Source organism: Lampris incognitus, chromosome 17, assembly GCF_029633865.1.
Source record: "Lampris incognitus isolate fLamInc1 chromosome 17, fLamInc1.hap2, whole genome shotgun sequence".
Taxonomy (NCBI): domain Eukaryota; kingdom Metazoa; phylum Chordata; class Actinopteri; order Lampriformes; family Lampridae; genus Lampris; species Lampris incognitus.
Window position 1 is genome coordinate 6,147,250 of NC_079227.1, and position 10,222 is coordinate 6,157,471.

A 10,222-nucleotide genomic window follows, 5' to 3' on the forward strand; every position below is an offset into this window, starting at 1 on the left:
GGAGAACAAGACTGGAGGAAGAGTCGGGAGAAAGAAACTGGAGAACAAGACTGGAGGAAGAGTCAGGAGAGAGAAACTGGAGAACGAGACTGGAGAACAAGACTGGAGAAAGAAACTGGAGAACAAGGCTGGAGAAAGAAACTGGAGAACGAGACTGTAGGAAGAAACTGGAGAACAAGACTGGAGGAAGAGACTAGAGAACAAGACTGGAGGAAGAAACTGGAGAACGAGACTGGAGGAAGAAACTGGAGAACAAGACTGGAGGAAGAAACTGGAGAACAAGACTGGAGGAAGAAACTGGAGAAAGAAACTGGAGAACAAGACTGGAGGAAGAGACTGGAGGAAGAGACTGGAGAACAAGACTGGAGGAAGAGTTGGGAGAAAGAAACTGGAGAACGAGACTGGAGGGAGAAACTGGAGAACAAGACTGGAGAAAGAAACTGGAGGACAAGACTGGAGGAAGAGACTGGAGAACAAGACTGGAGGAAGAGACTGGAGAACAAGACTGGAGGAAGAGACTGGAGAACAAGACTGGAGGAAGAGTTGGGAGAAAGAAACTGGAGAACGAGACTGGAGAACAAGACTGGAGGAAGAGACTGGAGAACAAGACTGGGGAAGAGACTGGAGAACAAGACTGGAGGAAGAGACTGGAGAACAAGACTGGAGGAAGAGTTGGGAGAAAGAAACTGGAGAACGAGACTGGAGGAAGAGTCGGGAGAAAGAAACTGGAGAACAAGGCTAGAGGAAGAAACTGGAGAACAAGACTGGAGGAAGAAACTGGAGAACAAGATTGCAGGAAGAAACTGGAGAACAAGACTGGAGGAAGAGTTGGGAGAAAGAAACTGGAGAACGAGACTGGAGGAAGAGTCGGGAGAAAGAAACTGGAGAACAAGACTGAAGAAAGAAACTGGAGAACAAGACTGGAGGAAGAGACGGGAGAAAGAAACATGTGAACGAGACTGGAGAGAGACTGGCAGGGTCCATCACAATAAAGTTCTGTTTAAAATCAGATGATACGTGACCTGAATTAATAAACACTAAAATAGGTGACGTCAGAGCAGGCTGTTGGGCTGTGTAACATGCAGAGTAGTACTGTATGTGTGTAAGGAGACGCAGACCATCTAAAATAGGGGGGGGGGCGCGCAGACAAAAAGGTCTGCAGCGCCGCGGCTGTCTGGGCTCAGCGCATCAGCATGGGAGAGCGCTGCCTCCGTGCACACACAACATCACAGCGCTGTGTGGAGCATCTCTGCCGGGCTTGCTGGGTCAGGCAGGCTGCAGCGGGATCCGGCTGCAGCGGGATCCGGCTGCAGCGGGATCCGGCTGCAGCGGGATCCGGCTGCAGCGGGATCCGGCTGCAGCGGGATCCGGCTGCAGCGGGATCCGGCTGCAGCGGGATCCGGCTGCAGCGGGATCCGGCAGGCTGCAGCGTAAATAATTCATAAAGGAACATGAATCATGGCGTCTGTTCCAGAACATTCTCCGCGCTGCGGCTCCGCACGAGAAGAATAGAAACCGACTGACCGAATTTTTACGAGAATACGACGCCGAAATCCACCTCGGAACAACACGGATGTCCTGCACACCCACAACACAACACAACACGACCCCGACAGACAAACAAAACCGGCAGACCGGTTAAAGACCAAACAGTCTGAACGGCTTGAATCGGATTCTTACCGTAACACACGCGCACCGCGCCGCCCCCGTCAGTCTCGCGCCGGCCGCCCTGCCTTTCAACGTGGGCTAATTAATGCCGTAGTGGAATATAATAACACTAATTAACTCATTAACTCCGATAAGAGCCGGTCGGACATGCAGAGAATGACTCCCTCGGTGTGGATGAGGCGGAGCCGTCTGGGTGTGTGTGGTGTGTGGAAGGGGGGGGGTGCACAAAAACACGCAGGACCTAATTCCGCCACACACCACCAGCAGGTGTAAGCTGTGGTGGAGGCGGAACCCGTTTTCACCTTTCAATTTAATTAGCAGTCCAGTCGATAAAATTGTTTACCCGCCTTTTTTTTACGGGGCTGGCATGAATCTTAATTATGCAAATTGGCAAGTAAATATGGTATCCAAATGAGAGAAAATAGGGTGTTCAAGTGGGGGGAAATACATAAATTCTATGTTTTTCTGGAAAAACATGGTCCATATTGCAGAGGTGGGAAAACCCAGTCCAGAAAGTAAAAACCCTAACCGGGTCTTTGCTCCATCCACGTATTAAACAGGCTGATTTGAGAAACTAGTCAGCGCAACCTGACGGTTTAGTACCTGGGTGGAGTGAAGACACAGTTAGGATTTTTACTTTCTGGACCGGGTTTTTCCACCTCTGCCATATTGGTGGTTGGTTGCTGTGTGATGATTAATTACAAACATGTTTGTTCGCCACGTCACCAGACGGAAGGCCTCGCAGCTAGCCACAGCAAAGTCTCGGTCATTATATTTCTATTCCTGAATCTATGTCCTTCATTTTCTAATATGCCCTGCGCTGTAAACAACCTGAAAGTGAGCAGCATTGCATATCCTGTGTTCCCTCCAGCAGCGTAGACTTCCGCTTGCAATGACACCCCCAGCTTCTACAGGGGAACACCTGAGCTGTGTGGCAGTACAAAAGGTGGAGGTGGGAAAACATCTACTGGGGTTCATACCCTACAACTAAGGGGAGCCCAGATAGCAAAACCGCTGTGGCCCGGACCCGTCCCACACCTGACACTTTATCCGGCCCACACACACCGTGGAGTGATGGCACTTGGGTGGTCCGCTCCTGTTTGCCAGATCTGGGCCAGAACCAAGCCATAGCAATGCCGCATGTGCCACATATTTGCCAAAGGTGGCCATATTTGTTTGGCGATATTTGGGCCATATTCACCATTTACCACACGGGCCACTTCAGGGTCACATCCAGATCACATGTTGCCCAGAGCACCGCATCTTTGCCAGAAAAGGCCCACATTTGATTCGGTATGTTTGGGCCGTATTTGCTGTTATACACGCGGGCCACTTCAGGCTCACATCCATTTTGTCAGGGCCAGAAGAAGGCCGCCAGTGCCGCATCACTGCCTGAAGTGCCCCACATCCGGATGCTGTCTGGGAGAGACCGGTCTACATTTTCTCCTTCGTTCACAAAACATCCTTCATCTGAAATCTTACGTTTTGAAACATCTCCAATTTGCAGGCTTACATTCTGTTTAGTTTTTAAAATTGTGAAAGTTTGCACACCAGTATTTAGTACAGTTCGACTCTGGCTTTAGTGTTGTACATTTCAAGCTTCTGGGCTGCGACACAGTTCAGGAGTCGTATCCAACTTTACACTTGTTGCTCATAACGTGCTTTTTCTAGGTGGACCTGTGAGCTACAGCGATCAGCCAAACCATTAAAACCACCTGCCTCATATTGTGTAGGTCCCACTCGTGCCGCCGAAACAGCTCTGACCCGTCGAGGCATGGACTCCACAAGACCTCTGAAGGTGTCCTCTGGTATCTGGCACCAAGACGTTTGCAGCAGATCCTTTAAGTCCTGTAAGTTGCGAGGTGGCGCCTCCATGGATCGGATTTGGTTTTCCAGCACATCCCACAGATGCTCGATCGGCTTGAGATCTGGGGAATTTGGAAGCCGAGGCAGCACCTTGAACTCTTGGTCATGTTCCTCAAACCGTTCCTGAACAACGTGTGCAGTGTGGCAGGGAGCACTATCCTGCTGAAAGAGGCCGCTGCCATCAGGGAATACCGTTGCCATGAAGGGGTGGACCTGGTTTGCAGTGATGTTTAGGTAGGTGGTACGTGTCAATGTAACATCCACATAAATGCCAGGACGCAAGTTTCCCAGAGCATCACCCTGCCTCCGCCGGCTTGCCTGCTTCCCATAGTGCACCCTGGTGCCATCTCTTCTCCAGGTAAACGACACACACACACCTGGCGGTCCTCATGATGTAAAAGAAAATAATTCATCAGACCAGGCCACCTTCTTCCATTGCTCCATGGTCCAGTTCTGATGCTCACATGCCCATTGTAGGTGCTTTTGGTAGTGGACAGGTGTCATCCTGGTCACTCTGTCCAGTCTGTGGCTATGCAGCCCCATACACAGCAAGCTGTGATGCACTGTGTGTCCTGACACCTGTCCGTCATAGCCAGCATTTTCAGCTGTCTGAGCTACTGTCCTGGGTAAGACGCTAAACTGCAACCGTAGGCTGTAGAGGGGTAGCACCTTACCTCAGCAAGGGCCCTTTGGCCAAGGACGACGTCCCTACTGATAGATCTGGTCCTCCTGCATGCCTGTATGGTACTTCCCATGGTGCCCAGTCCAGCCAACACATTGGGATATGAGAAGGGAACTCTGATTTCAAATCCACCTGCTGCCTTGTGGGTTGATGCCTCTTTAGGCAAAGGCTAGGAGAAGGGAACTCTGAATTCAAATCCCCGGGCACAGTCTACCCAGCTGTCAGTACCCGGAAAGGGTAAACCAAGAGTAAACCATTCCCCGGGCGCTGCACGGCAGCTGCCCACTGCTCCTAGCTACACAGCTAGGATGGGTTAAACGCAGAGGGTGAATTTCATTCTATGTATGTACAAATGACAAATAAAGTGTATTCTGTTCTACTCACTTGGATGACTTCAGTACTTCTTCTGTGGGATTAGACCAGACGGGCTAGACTTCGCTCCCCACAAGCATCAATGAGCCTTGGGCGTCCATGACTCTGTTGGTTGCCCTTTCTTGGACCATTTTTGGTAGGTACTGACCACTGCATACCAGGACCACCCCACAAGACCTGCCGTTCTGGAGATGCTCTGACCCGGTCCTCTAGCCATCACAATTTGGCCCCTGTCAGAGTCCCTCAGACCCTCACGCTTGCCCATTTTTCCTGCTTCCAACACATCAACTTCTTCAACAATTGACTGATCACTTGCTGCCTGATATGTCCCACCCCCTGACAGGTGTAACGAGATGTTATTCACTTACCTGTCATTGGCTTTAATGTCTTGGCCGATTGGTGTATAGATTCTGTCTTCCCTCCTATTTATTAGCCTCGTGCTTCTTGTGGTGGGTTTTTGTGTGTTGAGAGGACCATGTGCCAAAGCAAACCTCTTGCATGTCTGAATGTATTTAGGTGGAAGAAGGATTTTCTGATCCTGGCTGTTTCTCTGGAACAATCTGAGCTTTAGATATAAGGGGCTGATGGTGCAGTGGTGTCCATCAGGAAAGGGTGTATGGTGACACGACTCCTGAGGACTGTTAGGAGGTGCATCTATTGTTCAGCAATGTACATCTGAATATATTTAATGGTGTTGTGTGGCTGCTGACAGTACGTCTGATAAACTCATGATGAACTCAGCCGCTAGCCATCCTTTATGAACCATGAGAGGACCTGGGGGGGCCTCGTGTATCGGTCGTTGCTGCCGTGTATCAGTCGCTGAGTGCAACACAAAGACAAAAACACATACCCAAACACTACGAGAGCACACATATCTAAACTAAATAGATAAGTAAATAAATAACAAATCACTGTCCAGGAGAACGAACGCCAGCCAGGATGACTGCCGGAACTGCCGGTCTGCATGGGCTAGCAGTTAGCTTAGCCTGCCCCGCTTCCGTGTCCTGTCAGACCGCCCTCGGTGTTTCCTCTTCGGGCACAGCTCTGGTCAGGGCCGTGGTCCCTGGGCCCACAGGTGCAGAAGACCAAGCTCTCCCAGCCAGACACCTTCGACACACCTCCCCACACTCCACACGCTGACACCAAAAACACGGTCAAGGCCAGGCGAGGCCGCCGCCAGACCGCCCTCAGTGTTAATCGGAACTGCCAGTCTGCATGGGCTAGCAGTTAGCTTAGCCTGCCCCGCTTCCGCGTCCTGTCAGACCGCCCTCGGTGTTTCCTCTTTGGGCACAGCTCCTTACAAAAAAGTAGTTTATTCAAGTGCGCTATTACTATACTTATTTTAAACTAAATATCCGTGAGTATGCTTTCAGTTTACTTTTGAAGTACTAATCAGAGATATACTAAACAAAATTATACTTACATATATCTACAAGTATACTACTAGTACACTGATATCAAATATAGTATACTTGAAATATACTTGAACTTTACTTAAGTGTACTTACTAAAATAAACTTCAAGTATACTTTGTTTTGCAGGCAGAGCCGTGGTCCCTGGGCCCACAGGACGCAGCAGACCAAGCTCTCCGGCCGATCCAGCACCAGCTCTCCGGCCGATCCAGCGCCAGCTCTCCAGCCGATCCAGCACCAGCTCTCCAGCCGATCCAGCACCAGCTCTCCCAGCCATCAAACCAAGACAAACTTAGACGCAGAAGTGGACAAAGACACTGCAAGGACGGTACTGGGTGAGGCCGCCGCCAACGTGAATTCGCGCCACCATCTTCCCACACCGGAAGCGAAGGATTCAATTCATCCGTTGTGTATTGGATGCGCAGCAGTATACACACGATTCAGTGGCGTTGCAAAGGGTTATTACTGTTCACCTGACAAGAGTACTGTTCCGGTGGCTTGCATACTGGTGAAAGGGGTCAGCAAGTGACAAAGGACTGCGGATAAATGACCCGATGAACAGCTGGTCACTGGACCTGTCCACCTCACCAGGTGGACAGGGAGGAATCATGGAGCCAACTACATGGGGGGGGGGGGGTTAGGTGGCCATATGGAGAGAGGCAGGTTGGGAATGTTGCCAGGACACCGGGGACCCCCTACTCTCTGTGATAAGCGCCATGGGATCTTTAATGACCAGTGAGTCAGGACCTCGCTTTAACGTCTCATCCGAAGGACGGCACCTCCTACAGCACAGTGTCCCCGTCACTGCACTGGGGCACTGGGATTTGATATTCGTTGTTTTTATTAGGACCAGAGGGAAGACTGCCCCCTACTGGCCCACCAACACCACTTCCGGCAGCAACTCAGTTTCCCGGGGGTCTCCCACTAGCCAAGCCCATACATGCTTAGCTTCCGTCATTTGGCAGAGCCTGGGTACATGTTGGCATGGCTGCCGGCAAACACATGGTTGAGTACCTGCAGGTTCCAGCAGACCGGATGAGTTTGCATTTGATCCACTCTTGAATTTGAACTGTACCTAATAAATGAGCTTGTTTGTGGCCTTTGTCTGCATTTACCTTAAAAAACTCAATTCCATCTTTGCAGGATGCAAAAAAAGGCAAAGGTGCAATGGATAAAAAGGGAAACCTGAGGAAAAATTGACCATCCTACAGGTTGACTGGCCCAAAAGGAAAACTATGTTAATTCACTGGTTCTCAATCAGGTTCTCAGATACCGCCAGTACTGCTGATTTTCTATTCTACCAGGTAGTTCATTGCATTCACCTGTTCTTCCAGTTATTCAGCCTCCAGTCAGGGAGGTTTTAAACCTGGAACAACAGCTGAATGTAATGAACTACCTGGCGGTATAGGAAACCAGCAGCGTTGAGGACCTGATTGAGAACCACTGTCATACAAAATTGACTCAGTGGTCTCATGTCATTCTGGACAATTCAAGTGTGTCTGAAGGAATCATCAAGTTAAATTTAGTACTTTTTTAGACCTTTTTAAGACCAAATCTGATCTCATCTCATCTTCTCCGGGGTTGGGTTGCGGTGGCAGCGAGCTAAGTAGGGCACTCCAGATGTCCCTCTCCCCAGCAACGCCCTCCAGCTCCTCCTGGGGGATCCCAAGGCGTTCTCAGGCCAGGTTGGACACGTAGTCCCTCCAGCGAGTTCTGGGTCTACCCCGGGATCTCCTCCCAGTTGGACGTGCCTGGAAAGCCCAGAAGGCATCCTGATCAGATGCCCGAACCACCTCAACTGGCTCCTTTCGACGTGAAGGACCAAATATAAAGACAGTTAAATACTGATTTTTGGACAAATGATGCCAAAAGGTTTCAGTCAGCAGCTGGACTAAGTACTGGCAATGACTTTTTAAAAATGGAGGCCACAGAGAGCGTTAAGACGGGTCAACTTATGCCTTATCCATATTTGTTCTTATGCAGCCAGGTCATTAATATTGCATAGGGGAACATATCTGACACCGTGGCTAATTTCTAGTGTAGCGGTTAGCATTTGGGAGGCGTTGGGTTTTATAGCCCATCACAAATGTTGATTCTGCTGCGGAACAACTCAACTAATTACGACAAAAATAAATAAAATCATAAAATGTTACAGTAGATATTCATTCATTCATCTTCAGCCAGTTCTCCAGGGTCGGGTCGCGGTGGCAGCAAGCTAAGTAGGGTACTCCAGATGTCCCTCTCCCCAGCAACGCCCTCCAGCTCCTCCTGGGGGATCCCAAGGCGTTCCCAGGCCAGAGTGGACATGTAGTCCCTCCAGTGAGTTCTGGGTCTACCCCGGGGTCTCCTCCCAGTTGGACGTGCCCAGTAAACCTCCAAAGGAAGGCGCCCAGGAGGTGTCCGGATCAGATGCCCCAACCACCTCAACTGGCTCCTTTCGATGCGAAGGAGCAGCGGCTCTACTCCGAGCTCCCTCCGGATGTATGAGCTCCTCCCCCTATCTCTAAGGCTGAGCCCAGACACCCTATGGAGGAAACTCATTTCAGCCGCTTGTATCCACGATCTCACCCTTTCGGTCACTACCCAAAGCTCATGACCACAGGTGAGGGTTGGAACCAAGAAGGACTGGTAAATTGAGAGCTTTGCCTTCCGGCTCAGCTCCCTCTTCACCACAACGGTCCAGTACAACAGTAGATATATAGGTACAACAGTAGATATTAAGACCTCAAATTCAAACTTAACACAATTTAAAGACTTAAGGCCTGTCATTTGTGAAACCGGAATTGAGACAGTTTAAGGATCTGCAGACACCCTGAGTTTTGCTCAGTGAACCTCCAGGAACCTTTGGCAAAGGCACGTCTTCGTTTTTGGCAACGTTACGCGTGATGTACGAAACGCATCTACAAACTGTGCCGTCCAGTCTCACGCATTTCACTCGCACCACTAATGTAAACAAATCAGATCCGTGAATTTTTATTTTACGTCCCATTAGTGTTTGAACAGCACTTATTTCTGTAACAGAAAAGGAAAAAAAAAAAGAAAAGGGAAATACATTTAAATATACATAAAAGCAGACATGCCCACACGGCAGGTTATGAAGACAGGCAGACTACAGTCTGCGATGTCATGTGACTTCAACTCACTGACTGACAGCTGCACATGTGCCGTGTATCAAAGACCAACGGGAGGTTTGAACAAACAGAAAAATGGCACCTTCACTGCACTTTCAGAACATTTACCACCTGAACAGAACATCGAGGTTTGGGGTGAGTCCCCCCCGCAGGGTAACGGCAGACTCAGCCGGTTTACGTTTTTTTGCCAAATAACATTGAAAGTATTGGATATTGGTGTAATATCAAAGCCAATTTGTCCACCGATTTCCGTCCACTTGCGAGTTCCTGCAGCTGGAGTCCTACGTGCTCGTTCCCTTTCACACAGAGAGAGGGTTGAAATCCACGTGAAACGACTGACCGTCGGTAAAGAAGAGAAAAAATGAACTGAAAATACACACCAGAAGGGACTATTCTGAGGCGAGGCCCAGTGATCTGCAGGTACTCGGGCCTGTTTTTATTAAAATGCATGTCGGCATAGTAGCTTTTGTGAGAGTGAAATAAATAAATAGCCATTCAGAGAAAACAGCCGTAGCTCGAGACTCTGTGAGCGGGTCACGGTGAGGAGAGAGGGTCGGACACAGTCACCTAGCGCAGTGTTGACGTTTCTCTTTTCGCTGACAAGAGATCTCAAACAGGTCCTCAACTTCTGCAACAATGATGACAAACGCAAAGCACTGGACCGCAACACAAACACGTGGGGGTTAAGATGCACTGAAGCAGGCAGAGTTACAGTACGACATGACGCCGCGGGGCCTGTCACTCAACACTCGAGAGTAATGAGCTGACTGGCTACGCCGGGCACGGGAGAGGGGCCGCGATGGGGGGGGGGGGGGACTAGACCTCTGAGTCGTACCAGCGGTAGGAACACAAACAGGCAGCATGGCGGTTGCCAGTCAAAGACTAGTGTGTGTGTGTGTGTGTGTGTGTGTGTGTGTGTGTGTGTGTGTGTGTGTGTGTGTGTGTGTGTGTGTCATCAGCAGTAAATTTCCCTTTGCTTTCAAACCAGACCAGGTGTCTCCAGCCGGCTTCTGATTGTTTCACTTCATGTGTAAAGCAGCTCACAGTGTCTTCATTGAGCCCTGTGGCCTCAGACGAGTGTCTTTCATTCT